The sequence below is a fragment of the Heterocephalus glaber genome, unplaced genomic scaffold, assembly GCF_053883595.1.
Source record: "Heterocephalus glaber isolate CG9 unplaced genomic scaffold, H.glaber_assembly_v1.0 deba00001452, whole genome shotgun sequence".
NCBI classification, from domain to species: Eukaryota; Metazoa; Chordata; class Mammalia; order Rodentia; family Bathyergidae; genus Heterocephalus; species Heterocephalus glaber.
In genome coordinates, this window is record NW_028258302.1 from 24,088,052 (window position 1) to 24,102,646 (window position 14,595).

The window sequence follows — 14,595 nt, forward strand, 5'->3', positions numbered from 1 at the left end:
TATTCATTCCTTTTAAGGTTCTGATGTTTAAAGAGACACATTTTTGTGTAACATGGTTCCCAAACATAAGCTAACTATTGCATCTGGTACACAACCAAAGAATGAGCCATGCCTGATCCCATGCTGGAGGAAAAACTGGCTGAGCCATTGGGAAAACAGGATTACTGCCTTGGGACTCAGTCCCAGCCTGAGGGGTAAGTCCACTGAATAGGTAAGGAGGGCTGGACTTGCTTCCTAGGCCTGTCTCTCCAGGTCAGGCTGCTCTGGCTTTGAGTAGATTTATGGTGCTTGGGCTCAGAGACTCCAGGCTTGATTATGTATTAGTGTTTTCTGAGCCCAGCATGTGGATAATCACAGTGATATGAGAAATACCCAGAAGTTCCATCAAAAGGTCTGGTTCTGCCAGGGTGCAATGGTACAGTCCTGTAATCCTAGCATTCTAGAGGCTCAGGGAGGAGGACCGCAAGTTTGAGCCAAGTTTGAGGAACTTAGTGACACACTGGTGCACCCATGAACATGCACAGGATGCTGGTTGTCAGCGGAAGGCCCACATACCAGCGCTAAGATTGGGAAGAAGAACACATTTGGATGGGTAGAGAGAATCGGATAATGAGGACCCTGGAGTCAGTGGGAATCACAGCTCAGTAGTTCTGTTTGCCAAGCCAGTTACTTAATTGCTGAGCTTCAGTTTCCTCATCTGTAAAATAGGGATCACAATATCCACCTTACGGAATTGTTTTGAGAGTTATGTGAGCTCAGGCAGGTAATCCACCAGTATCCAAGTATGTCCTACCATGCTTGGTCAGTTTTTAAATGACTGAAGTGATGGAGGTCAGAGGGCATTTTGGCATGGAGGCATTTCAACATGTGCCACAAGCGTGTGTGTGTGTGTGTGTGTGTGTGTGTGTGTGTGTGTGTGTGTGTGTGTGTCTTGCATCAGCATGGGTGCATGGCACTCTCAGAGCTCCTTGTGGGTGTCCGTAGCTTAGCCATCCAGGAAGAATTAAGGTTGACCTCAGTAACATAATCAGCACAGATACATGTGGAAAACTGGGGCTTGCACTTGTAAACTTGTGCTGTGTATTTGAGGCTCGTGATTCTTTGGGCCTGAGCTTTAAGGGAGAAAGCAAGCAAAGGCATGGTTAGAATGGAGAGCTGCTCTCTTGTGACTCAACAGCAGCATGGATGGAGGCTCAACTGCAGGAATCTTGAGAGCCTGGGGGTTTCGCAGCAACGAGCTCAGCTGCTAGTCCTGAACTGTCTGGCATCCCACCCACTTCCTCTGCTGGAGCTGTCACTCTGAGGAGTGGCTTTCCTGTCCCAGGGGAAGGCATTGTCCAGTTTCCCCGTCCTGAGTGTTGGGAAGCAGTATTTGCCTGGCTCATTAGTCAGAGCCCAGAGGGAAGCTCTGGTCCTTTCAGTTACATCTGGCCTGGGGCTCCCCACAGGGACTTTCCGGGCTTACTGTGGCTCAGTCAGTTGCCCTTCATGTTTCAAAACACTTCAAAACATTGTTTAATTTTGTAATTTGTTTTCTGTTAAATGTTGAGTAGATGCAAAAGAATGTGCTTAGTATAAAGAACAAGGGTACAAGGAACAACCCTGTCCTGTTGCCCAGTTTACAAAAAGAATGTTACCATGACCTTTGAAGTCCCCTATGTGCCACCTCACCCACATGTCAGGCCTGAATTTGGCTCTTGTCCTCTGGCTTTTGCTTCTCTAGGATTACAGGTGTACACTGTCATGCCATGCAACTGTTATCTATTTTTCTTTTTCTCTTTTTTCTTTTTGTTATGGTTCTTTTGTTATGGAGATTGAACCCAGGACCTTCACATGGAGCTACATTCCAGCCTTAAAAAAAATTTTTTTTTGGCCAGGCATGGTGGTGCATGTCTGTAATCCCAGCATTTAGGAGGCTGAGGCAGGAGGATTGCCATGAGTTCAAGGCCAGGCTGGATTACATAGCAAGACCCTGTCTCAAAAAAAGAAAGAAAGAAAGAAAGAGAGAAAGAGAGAAAGAGAGAAAGAGAGAAAGAGAGAAAGAGAGAAAGAGAGAAAGAGAGAAAGAGAGAAAGAGAGAAAGAGAGAAAGAGAGAAAGAGAGAAAGAGAGAAAGAGAGAAAGAGAGAGAAAGAAAGAAAGAAAGAAAGAAAGAAAGAAAGAAAGAAAGAAAGAAAGAAAGAAAATGTTATTTTTTATTTTGAGACAGGGTCTCACCTAATTGCTAAGTTGTCCAGGGTGGGCTCAAACTTTCATTCCTCCTGCCTCATGTGCTACCATGCCTGGCTATTTTGTACATTTTTGAACTTAATATACCATTGTTTTCTTCAGTGACTCAAATTTTTTCCTGAACATATGTTCTTGGGATTCATCTGTGTTGCATGTTTGTATTTCATTTAGTAAAATATTTTACTACTCTGATAGAGTACAGTGATGATTGTGATTTTGGGTTGCATTTTCCTGATTACTAGTGAGTTGAGTGTCTTTTCTTAGACTTACTGATTTTTATTATATTGAGTCTTCCAATCCATGAACACGGTACATCTTGGCATTTATGTAACTTTACACTCAGGACCTTAAAACACTTTGATCCTTTGTCACTACTTCTTTCCTTCCCTTTAATTCTGTAGGTGTGTTTTAGTCCTTTTTAAAATTTTACAAGATGTCCTTTAGGTCTATGTTTAGATTTTCTCATTATTCACTACAGTGGACCCTTGAGTTACAGCCAGCCTGACATATGAATAACTTGGGTTATGATCAGAATTTTACTTTTAACTTATGAACAAAGTCTTGAGTTACGACCCTAATGCTGCCACTTATGCTTCTAGATGATCTCAGATAAAGATTTAACCCCTTAAAGAGTTCTGGAAGGAGCATTACAGCATCCTTTCCTGTGTGGAGTTAATTGAGAAATCCTGGGCCAGTGTCTTTCTAAGGAAACTGAGATCTGCCTGGATATAGGAGAGAGACTTTGAAGGCTGTGTAGAGGAGCTTTCAAATGAACAACTTGCGTTACAACCAGCTCTCGAGAATGAATCAAATTTGTAAGTCAAGGGTCCACTGTACTTCCCTTATTCTGCATTCCTTCTACATATAATACTTGCTTCTAGGGGCCAGGGATTTAGCTCAGTGGTTTCGCCGCCTGCTATGCAAGTGCAAGGACCCGAGTTCGATCCCCGGTACAAAAAAAAAACAACTTTGCTTCTGGGATCACTTTTCACCTGCCTGAAGAATATCTTTTATGTTGTATGAATTTGAGCTGTAAAAAAATGCGGTTGGGCCGCATTTGGGGGTCATTTGGGGCTCCACAATCTCAGGGGAGCTTTTGCCCTCTTCCACTCAGTGCCAGCACTTGGTAGAAGCAGATTTCTTGCAGCCTTCTTTCTGCTGAGGGGCTGTGTAGCCTCCTTTCTGGTAGGGCAGGAGCTCAAGCTTGCCAGGCTCAGCAAATGCTCTCAATGCCCAGGTTCCAAGCTTCATTTGCTCTCTGGATTCCAGCTCTTGTTTAGTTTTTACCCTCTCCATGTTGGTTACTTGACTTAGCAGTTCTTTGATGCATTTTAAAGCATGCCTTAAAATTCTTACTCAGCATTTGTAGCTTTTTGCAATGGGAGAGTTGGCCAGGGCATCTGATGTGTGGCATTTTCAAAAGTTGAGATGTTTCATAGTTTTAATTTTGTATTTCATTTGGCCACAGCAAACTGAATATTAGAAATGAGACAGTAATGTTCGCTCCTGGATTTTGTATCCTCACTCATTGGTACAAGGAAAAGGGTTTGGTAAGTGTCTATTCACATCAGAGTTTGCCCTTTGGGAACAGACTAAGGATCTGTTGAACTTGCTGTTCCCTGTCTGTCTGTGGAAGTTTTGTCCTTGTCTACAGTAGAAAGAGCACAGTGTGTATGTATTTTGTTTTTTGAGAAAGGGTCTCCCTGTGTAGCCCAGGCTGGCCTCAAACTTGCAGTGATCCTCCTGCCTCATCCTCCAGGCATTACAGAGGTGCACCACCATGCCCAGCAAGAGCACAGTTTTTAGAGTATGACAGGCTTGGCCTTGAGTCTGGGCAGGCAGGAGACCTAAGCGGGTGACAGGCACAATGGGGTGACGCCACTCACACCCTCCTTGCAGGATGCCGGTGAGCCCAGTGAGGCTGCAATATGTCACACTGTGCAGTGAGTCATGGGCAGCTCTTCCAGTCACTTAATTCTCTGTGGCCCTGCCCTTGGGAGCTAGGGAGCCTTTCTTGCCTATAACCTCCCTAGAGGGCTTATCAGGGAAGAGTGTATTATTAGCAAGACTGTTACTGTTCCACCTACATTTTTTTTTTTTTTTTGAGACAGGGTCTTGCTTCCTAGTTCAGGCTGGCATTGAACTCATGGAGATCCTCCTGCCTCAGCCTCCCAAGTGTACCACCACGCCCCACACCACCACGCCCCACACCACCTACATTCTTTTTCCCAGATTTTGTCCACACCTGGCTGAGATACCTCGCCAGGTTGGAAGAGTCATGAGTCTGCATTATGGGTACTCCACCCAGTAACTCACACTGAACCATTCATTTTTACCCACCCAATGGATGCATTAAAGTTTGCATCAGAGGGGCTGGAGGTGTAGCTCAGTGTTAATGTGCTCTCCTGGTCTGTGCAAGGCTGAGGCTTCCATCCCCAGCACCACCAAAAAACAACACAAAACTGAAAAACACCCCTAAAATCCGCATCAGTGTTGGCAGGATGCTGTCCAGACAGAGCACACCATGTTGTGCCCTGCTTGTCGGGAGCACCCTGGAGCGCAGTGGAAGCCGTCGGTTTTTGTTGTTTTTTTTTGGTACTGGGGATCAAACTCGGGTCCTTGCACTTGTGCAGCAGGTGTCAAAGCCACTGAGCTAAATCCCTGCCCCCCCCCCTTTTTAATTCGAGTTATTTATTTTGGAATTGCAGATAAGCACTGGCAGTGGAGAGGGGGAGTGAGAGAAAAGGGAAGGCTACCAGTAAAGACACTGCTATCTAGCAGTTTATCCCCAGGGGTACTCAGGATACTGCATCACACACCCAGCTCAGTGGCCCACCAGAAGGGTGAGAGTGGGGGATGTGGCCACCAGTGCCAGCTGCTAAGGCTGTCCCAGGAGGTGCCAATCTGCTGGCACTTCTGGATGGCCACACAGGTGGACACAGGCATGTCCTGGAGCTTTGGAAGATGCCCTTAGGGAATCGGATGCAGAGACTGGCTGTTGGACTTCAACTTGCAGGATGTGGGTCAGGCAGTGAGCATGCCTCCTACATAGTTAACATTGATCAAACCACTGCTGGGTACTTGCAACACTGGAGAAACAGATTTAATATAAGATATACAAATATATAAGAATTTATAAGATTGGCCTACCATGGCCACCCATAGAGTCAGGTGTGGAAGACAGCTGAAGGGCTGTCTGCATGCGGCACATCCAACAGATGATCCAGTCAGTCAAAGGTCTGGAGCTCAGTTCGGGTTTGTATCAGACCAAAAGGTCTGTGCCAGAGACTAAAGAGTCTGCACTGGAAGCCAGGAGCCGACACTGGCTTTGTGAAGGCAAAGACTAGAGCTCCTTGGAAGAAACAGAACCCTGGTCTGTTCCATCTTTACCAATTTGATTCTGGAAGTGGTATCTTGTGCTTCTTTGAAATAATTCAGATACTATACAGTTGACCCATTTAAAGCGTACAGTTCAGTGACTTTCAGTAAATTTACAGAGTTGTGCAACCATCACTGCTATCGAGTTTCTGATGTTTCCTTATTCTAAAAAGCAAGCCCAGAACCAGGGATGTAGCTCAGTGGTGCTGGGTCTGCCTCAAAACCTCAAGGTCCTAAGTTTGATCTCCAGTACTGCAAAAAAATAATAATAATTTTAAAAATCCAAAAAGCAAGCCCACACCCTCAGCAGTCACTCTCTGTTCACCCCGTCCCATTCCTTAGGCAACCACTAATCTGCTTTTTGTCTTTATGTATTTGCCTTTTTTGAGTATTTTATATAAGAATCCTGCAATTGATCTTTTTTTTTTTTTGGGTACCGGGGATCTAATTTGGGTCCTGGCACTTTTGAGGCACGTGGGAGAACCACTGAGCTAAATCCCCGGCCCCTGCATTTTTTTTTCTAGGTGTATGTTGTAGCATGTATCAGCGCATTTTTTTTATTATTGAGTAATATTCCATTGTGTGGATGTTCTATGTTTTGTTTGTCCCTTCATCAGTTGCTGGGGTATTTGGGCTGTTTTCATGTTTCAACTGCTGGGAATAATTTTGCCATGTTATCTAATACAAGGTTTTGTGTGAAACCTGTGCTTTCGCAGTTGATGGAACCCGGGCCTTTGCACTGAGCTGCATCCCCAGACCCCCGCCTTTTTTGAGACAGGATCTTGCTGAGTCACTTAGTTGCCCGGACTGGCCTTGAATTTGTGATCCTACTGTGGCAGCCTCCCAGAGGGCTGGGATTTCAGGCAAGTGCCACAGTGCCTGGCTTTGTGGTTGATTAATTTTGAAGAGCTTTTTATATTTCGGGGATATTACCCCATATTTTTAGGGTTTTATTTTTTGTAGTGCTGGGGATTAAACCCAGAGCCTTGCAGATGATAGGCAGATGTTCTGCCACTGCTGTTCTTATTCTGACCCTGAGTCATGCCAGGTTGCCCCTGTCGATCCTGCCTCAGCCTTCCTGGTAGCTGGGGTTCTAGGTATGTGCCATCATGCCCCGCCCTATCCCCCTACTTACCAGATGGGCTGTAACCATTGTCCCCAGCTTTGGATATTTGCGTTTGGGAAGCTGAGAACAGAGTAGCAGTGTGCATGGAAGAGGACATTTAGATTTCTGTCCAGTCTTTCTCACCCCTAAGTGTTAAGTTTGTATCCCCTTCCTTCTGCAGGAGGCCTCCTGAGTAGGCCACCTTTGGGCCTCTTCAGAGCAGCCCTGGCCTTGCTGGCCCAGTCTCTGACTCTAGTTCTGCTTCTGGGTCACCTGTTTTAGGTTTAGAACCCAGGCAGGTGGAGGGCAGGGCAGGGCGGGGTGGTTTCCACGTTTCTCCTGGAAGCTCACATTTCAGAGTGGCTGGCAAGCCACTCCTGTGGGAGGCTTCCAGCAGCTTTGCTGGCTGCAGGTGTTGGGCTCTGAAAGGATGCAGGCTGGCTGCACTGTTTGTTCAGGGCATATGCTGAGGGCTGGGAGCCTCCCTTCAGCACTGGCTAGGAGGAGCCCAGCGGCCGTTTTTATGGTGCTGGGCATTGAACACAGGGCCTTTCATATACAGTGGGCAGGCTACCCCGAGCTACATGCTACATTCCCAGCCTTTCTCAATCAAGTTTTACAAAGTCTTCGCTCAGCTTAATCTTTTTCTTTTTCTCAGCTTAATCTTATTTGGAGTAGTAAATGTAACATTTGATGTTGGCTTCTGCCATATATATATATTTTTTTCACAGTTGGTATTTGTATCCTGTATCACTCATGTTCACAATTGGAAATCTTATTACTATAGGTCAGGTGCAGCAGCACACACATCAAATCCCTGCTACTCTGGAGGCCGAGGCAGGAGGATTACAAGCTTCAGCCCAGCCTATGCAATTTAGCAAGACCCTCCCTCCATATAAAAAACTTATAAAGGGGCAGTGGATATAGTTCAATGGTAGATGGGTTTGTTCCCTGTATTGAAAAGAAGAAAATGATAATTCTATAGCGGAGGTTTTAAACAAAAAAACACCTGCTGAGTGCTAGGCAAATAACTCATTTTGTTTTGTTTTGTTTTTTGTTTTTTGGTACCAGGGATTGAACTCGGTACCTTGCGCTTGTGAGGCAGGCAGTGGCACCACTGAGCTAAGTCCCTGGCCCCATAACTCATTGTTATTGTCACCCACACAGTATCTGTCACACTTTGAACACATGCCTTTGTAATCTGGCAGTCTCATTATGAAATTCATTTGTTCAGCATTTATTAAATCTTAACATTAGAAGGAACCTTAGCAGTCACTTAATCCTAGTGTGAATACAAACCCAGGAAAAGTAGCATGTGTCACCCCAGAGCCCACCTGCACCCATTTCCAGTGCGTATGTGGCCCACTCCACTGTCAGTAGAGCCCGGGCCACTTGTTCTCCTGGGGGATTGCCAGATTGGTCTCCTTTCTCTTTGATTTTGTCACATCTGTCTGCTTTTTCCTGAAAGCCTCTTTTCTCCTCCAAGTCACCGTGTCCTCTGTAGAAAGGAGGTGGCCTTTCTGGGCCTAGTGTTTCCTTACCAAGTGAGGTGAGCAGACTGAGTCCCACAGCCTGGGCCTTATCTACTCTCTGTTGTGAGAATTCACTTTGAGAGGCGCTGAGCACTGATTTACATCCACATTTAGAAGGCAAGGCGGGAAGTAGTGTACCAGGGCCCCCCTTTTCCTGCACTTTTCTGCTGGCACCGGATCGCATGGAGTACTATAGTGATAATGAGCATGGCCAGCAGCAGCATCATGACTAGGACCCTCACTGTTGCCCCATCTTGTAGGAAGGAAATTGAGGTGCAGATTCCCTCTCACCCTTGCCTGCTGTGCCAGACCTCTCTCCTGAGACTGAGGCTCCTGTGGCTAGGCAATTGTAGATGGCACTGTGGGAGCGTGTGTGACCCTGGGAGAAGGATTTCAGCGCTGCAGTGTCACAGCACCAGCCCGGAAAGGAGAGTGCCAGCTGCTGTTCTAGGGGAGGCCCCTTACGGGGTTTCTGCTCTTAGGGTTTTCCAGAGTGACACATTCTCTGTCACATTACTGTAATTTTCCATTTCCTGTGTGAGAAATTTTTCCTTCTGAGAAGTTTTCAGTCACAAAGTCTTACAGAAAATTTAAGAGGTTTTATGGTAGGTAGAAATGCAGGACTTTAGATCTCTGATTCTGTGGTATTCTTCCTCTCTCTCTGCTTGTGTGTCTGTCTGTCTTGGTCTCTTTTTCCCCCAGTTTCAATTCTTTGATAATCTTACAAGTGGTAAAACAAATAATGAGAAGGTAGCAGTGGCATATCCCTGACCCCACCCTGGCCCCTTCTCTGCCCTCTCAAGGGCCCTTTGCTCAAGTGTGAGTCATTGCTGTGACTTGGCTGGGGCTGTGGCTGGGGACGTGCAGAATGGCCAGCTTCCATCAGAGGAGACCGAGTGTCGCTGGGAGCTCTGAGCCCCTCCAGCAGGAGGTGCTGGAACCTTCCAGGCCTTTGTGGTATGGCAGGCAGGCCCTTGTACAGGCTGCTCTGGGAGACCAGTAAGAGGGCGTTGGGTTCGGGGCACCCTGCTGACAACCCCACCCTGGGGCCCCAGTTCTGTGGGGCTTCCCCACCTGCTGTCTGTCTCTGGTCGTGAGTGTGAACCAGCCCAAGCCTGTCCCTGCAACTGCATTTCCTGCTACCTCTGCTGCTGCACTTCCATTCGAGCTGAGGCCACTGTCCCTGTTGCACCCCATCCCCCAGCGTACACATCATTCTTTGTCACGCACCCATTTCAGGGCTCATGCTGGCCTCTGCCCAAATGGTCATGCCTTTGCTTGTGTCTCTTTACGTGGAGCCAGGCACCCTGTCCTATCAGTGGCACCATTCATAAACTGCCTTTCTTTCCTGGTAGAAAGACCTGTGGATGGGGCTCAGGCCTGGCTGCCACCTTTTTTTTTTTGAGACAGGGTCTCACTCTGTAGTTCAGGCTGGCCTTGAACTCATGTGTAGCCCACTCACAGTGATCCTGCCTAAGCCTCCTGAGTGCTGGGATTATAGGCATGTACCACCACACCCAGCCTGACTGCTTTTCTGAGGAGGCTTTGGCCCGCTGCTGTTGCCTGAGAGAAGCCGCTGCTGTTGCCTGAGAGAAGCCGTGGCTTCCCAGGTACAGAGAGTTCACCTAGGACACTCTGGCCCATTTTTGTTTTAATTAGTCTACTTTTCCTCCTTTTTGCATGTGTACCAGTCACAGGCCTGTGTGAAAGATGCAGTGTCTGGTTCTACTTTTGCTACTCTTTGGGCAGCACTTCCTGTCTGTTGTGGGTCTTGCTGAATCCTCACAGTCATCTGTTCACTGACTCTCAAGCACACACGCTTGGACCAAGTCTGCTGGTCTCTTGTGGGTGCAGGAGCCATTCCCTCAACTGCCATGGTCTCCAGGTGACGCTGCAGCTGTGATTGGGGCTCTTGATTCCCCCAGGTTCCCCCCCCCACCGCCAGTATTCGACCTCCTGGGAAATGCCTCTTGGGCTGGAATTTTGAGCATCAGCCACAACTCTTTTTTTTCTCCTGGGCTACATCCACTGTGTTCAAACATGTCCCTAGCCTAAGCACCTCTGCCATCTTGGGCAGGCCACTACCACCTCTCAGTGTCCACTGTGGTGACCTAACTGACACTCCTGTCTCCATTAGGCCCTTTGCAGTCTTTCTTGCACTGCAGAGTGGCTTTTGGAAAGTGCCCCTGCTCTGCTCTCAGCTCTTCCGGGCTTCCCAGCACACGGAGAAGCCCAATCTCGGTGCCCTGAGACCCGGGGAGGCTCAGCCTCTGCTGTTGCCGACTTTGGCTCCCCCTTGCTTCTCTCTAGGAGGATAGGCCCCTGTGTCAAGGCCATGTGCCTCAGGGCCCTTGCGCTTGCTCTTCCTGAGACCATGTGGTCCCTGGGCTTACAGCGACATGGCTTGCTCTGGCACTTTATTTAGGACTTTGCCTAAATGCCACCTCCTCAGAGAGGTCCTCCATGGCCCCTTCCTCTCTCCCCGCAGTGTGCATTACTTTTCTCTAAGCACTGAGGACCTGACACTATAATTTGTCACTTGTCTTCCCCTTTGGGTCAGAGCTGTAATGCGGTATCTCAGACAAGCATAGGAGGGCCCCTTTAGTGCTTGTGAAACTCATTAGTCTTCTTTTTGTTGTTGTTTTGTTTTGTTTTTTGAGAGAGGGTCTCACTATGCAGTTCTGACTGATCTTGAACTCACTATGTAGCTAAGGCTGGCCTTGAATTTGCAGTGATCCTCCTGCCTCAGCCTCCCAAGTGCTAGGATGGCAAGCATCCATCACCACACCCAGCTCATTAGTCTTTTCTATAACTGGTCCTGATTTAGGGACTGAGGAGCCCAGAGGGCAGTGCCTTGAATACTTGTGTAGCTGCCGCACCCTGCTGATCTTCTGTATCCTGGGCAAGTTTCCCATCCACCTGCATAGAGTTGTTTCTCAAATCCTGTGTCTCCATCTGTTTTGTGTTGCCAAAAAGAATACCACAGGCAGGGTAACATTTTCATTTCTCACAGCCGAGGCTGGGAAGTCCAGTGTGCAGGTGCTGGCATCTGGTGGGGCTGTGGCACTCTGTCCACATGACAGCAGGCAGAAGGGCAAGTGAGCATGCAAGATGAGATGGTGGGGTACCGGGCATCACCTTTGTCTTCAGAGCTCCCCGCTGCTGTGACGGCATCAGTCCATCCCTGAGAACAGAGCCTCATGGCTTAATCACCTCCTAGAAAATGCTCCTTCTTAACCTGTTCCCCTGATGTTAAATTGCAACATAGTTTTGGAGGAGACAAACATCGCAGCATATGTAGGAGCTGTTGTGATTAGTAGGATAGAAAATCATTGTTTTTTGGGGGGTTTTGTTGTTTTTGTTTATTTGTTTTTTCATTTTTTTGAGACAGGGTCTCACTATGCTGCTCCTGCTTCAGCCTCCCAAGTGCTGGGATTTTAGCTGTGCGCCGCCACGTCTGGCTGTAAAATCATTGTTGAGAGTGGCTTCTGTCCATTATTCACTCAGGTAACCAGTTCCCAGAGTACAGCTATCATTTCCTGTGGGTCCACAGGATATTTTGACGTTGAGTTAGTCATACTCGAAATACCCACCATCTATAGGGCCTGATTCCCATTCTCAGCCTTAACTGCTTGAGAAAAGGGGCCTGAGTTCTGTGCCATAAACAGCTGCCAGGGAGAAAGAAGTCTCCCCTAACAGTGAGCTTGTTAAATTCCCAGGAAGACCAAGTGACTGTGTAATTTGAGGTTGTGTGTTTGTAGCCAAGGGAGAGGGGAAGAATGCTGAGTACCCACGTCATGAGTGCTCTGGCAGATGACTCTTACTTTACCCCGGAGCGTGTACTGTACCCACATATTGGACTGGCATGGCCGCCTGGGGTGCAGGACAGCTCTTTCCATGGCCGTGCCCTCAGGCGGTGCGGGTTGCCAAGGGGCTGCCCCTCTGCAAAAGCAGGGCTGCAGAGGTGGAGGTAGCTGTGTGGCATGGTTTTGAAGCAGAGTTAGTATTGTAATTGTTTTGTTTTGTTTTTTTCGGTACCAGGGTGTTACTTAGTTTTATTAAGAAATCTGCTTTTTATACTATTGATACTTGCTTTTCTGCCAGGGGACAGTTTGTCACATGGGGTTGGTGGTGCAGATGGGCTTCAGGGTTGCATGGCTGGCCTGATGTGAATATCCATTTCCTTGGCCTGAGTTTGTCTGCTGGGCCACCTGTATTTCTAGAAAATCAGGAACGCCAAGCAGCTGACAGCCCGGGGGTTACCTCCCCACTCCCTCTCAGGTTCCTCAAAGCACTTGGACAGGACACCCTTGTGTTTATGTGGAGACTGGAGATGGGCATGGCCCGGTGTGGGAGCCAGGCACTGTTGATCGTCAAGCTCAGTGTCTCCTTGTAGTTGGCCAGTTGTTTCCTGCCTAATGGGCCCCTCTGAGTGCAGCTTAGTGCTCGATAATAAGCTGGGTAATGTTTCGTGTTTGACAGGTGCCTGTGTGGCTCCATGATGGAGCTGTGCTGGGGGCCTCTCCGAACTCGGGGCAGGCACTCCACAGAACAGTGGTTCTGTGTAAAGTGCCTCCCCACGGAGAAAAGCGCTCTGCATGGCTCAGCACTCCCTCCTCTCACTCCCTCCCTCTTTCCTTGCTAATTGTGCTCTGGGACTTTTCTCAGTTGCATTTAGGAGGAATAATGGGTTATGATTACACTCCTTAACAGGGTCAAGTCACAGAACAGTTATTGAGTGCACCAAGACACCCAGTATAAAATGCTTGGAGACACCATCTGATAAGGTCTTTAGCTTTAGAAGAAATTGTAGTCTGCATCTCTGCTTCCTGGTAACAGGCGTTCGCCAGGTGCTGATGCCTTGCCTGGTCATGTCTCCTGCTTACCTGTGTCCTTTAACTTAACCCTGTAACAAAGCTTCGACGCTTGTGTGAAGCTTACCAGTAATCACTTGGCAGTAGGTGATCACTTGGCAGTAGGTGACGGACCTGGGTCCAGGGCCTGCCGCTTCCAGAGTGCTGTGCTCCCCTTTGTCCCCACATCTCAGAGCCAGCAGTGCAGGACTGGCACCCAGAGTGGCTATGCTCTTAGTTTTCAAGTGACCATTCACCCTGTGCTGCTTGGCACACTGCAGAGACTCTGTAAGTGTATTGTGACAGGGGAACCTGGTTTTTGTGGTCATTGTTGAGATGAGGTCTTGCTGTGTAGCCCATGCTTGACCTTGAACTCACTGTGTATGCCTGACTGGCCTGGAACTCTCCATTCTCCTGCCCCAGCCTCCTGAGTGCTGGGATCGCAGGCCTGTTGAATTGATCTGAGTGAGTTTCTTGACTCAAAGAGAAAACGTCCTCCTGAAGCAGTCTGTGAGCCTGCAGGATGCCTGAGGTAGTTCTGCCAGCTGTCCCCATCCCACCATGTGCACCTGTGCAGGTCTTCCAGCTCCACTGACCCCACCATCCTGCTGCCCGGTAGGCCCAGGGCCTCAGGACAGCCCTGGTGAGAGTGGCCAGTCTTTGCCAGGTCCCTGTGCCAGGACACGATTGAGTGTGGCTCTGTACCTTTTTTCATATTAAAAATTGTGTTGAATTTTGAAATGGCTCCACACGAATGTTTACTAATCAAGGTGTGTCTGAGTGAAGAAGCAGGACACGGCCAGTGGCTCAGAAGCACCTTGCTGCCCTCCCCCATCCATCGAGGAGCATGCTGATTGCTGGCTAATCCTCCCTGTGGTCATTTTCCCATCTGTTTCAGCTGTCCCTCGCTGCACAACCCACCTCCCAAACATTGAGAGCAGCTTGAGCTGTGAGGGATTTCTATTTCTCAGTCTTGGAAGTTGCCTGGGTAGTTGTTTTGCTCCCAGGGTGTTGGCTGCTGTCATTCATTTGACAGTGCTCCACCAGCAGCTGGGCTAAGAGCTTCAGGCAAGTCTCTCTCTCATCCTAGAGATGTTGCTGGGCCCCCACCCTGAGATTCCATGGAAGTGAGGGGATGGGGCATAGAGGGAGGGACTATAATGCCACCCTCAGAGTCCAGGCCCAACCGCCCATGTCTAATGACTCTGGACAACAGGATGCCTGCTGTGCCTGTCTGGAGTCACACTGCAGTGTCCTTCAAGTGGCTTCCTTCATCCCCAGAGAATTGCTGCTGAGGCCCATGGGCCAGGTCCCACCAGGCTGTTGGTCATAGAAGAGCATGCCAACTCTGACCCTGGGCCTGGCCCATTAATCCCGGACAAAGTCGAGCTGCTGGAGGTGTCATGGGGAAAGGTGCCTGACTGGAGATGGGACTGTCATAAGAAGGTCAGGTTGGTTTGGGTTGCAGAGGCCCTGGGCAAGCCAAGTGTTGTGCGGAG

At 48.4% G+C, this 14,595-nt stretch overlaps 1 protein-coding gene across 5 annotated transcripts in view; it reads left to right on the plus strand.

The window, feature by feature from the left end:
* The window catches only part of Zbtb17 (zinc finger and BTB domain containing 17), a 29,567-nt gene that overhangs the window by 3,460 nt on the left and 11,512 nt on the right, over positions 1-14,595 (plus strand). Inside the window, exon 3 of one of the 5 annotated variants that reach the window (XM_087215737.1) lies at positions 11,635-11,750. The exons of the other annotated variants lie outside the window; for them this stretch is intronic. The gene's annotated coding sequence lies outside the window, so the exon portion shown is untranslated. The remainder of the gene's footprint in view (positions 1-11,634; positions 11,751-14,595) is intronic. 5 annotated transcript variants of the gene reach the window in all.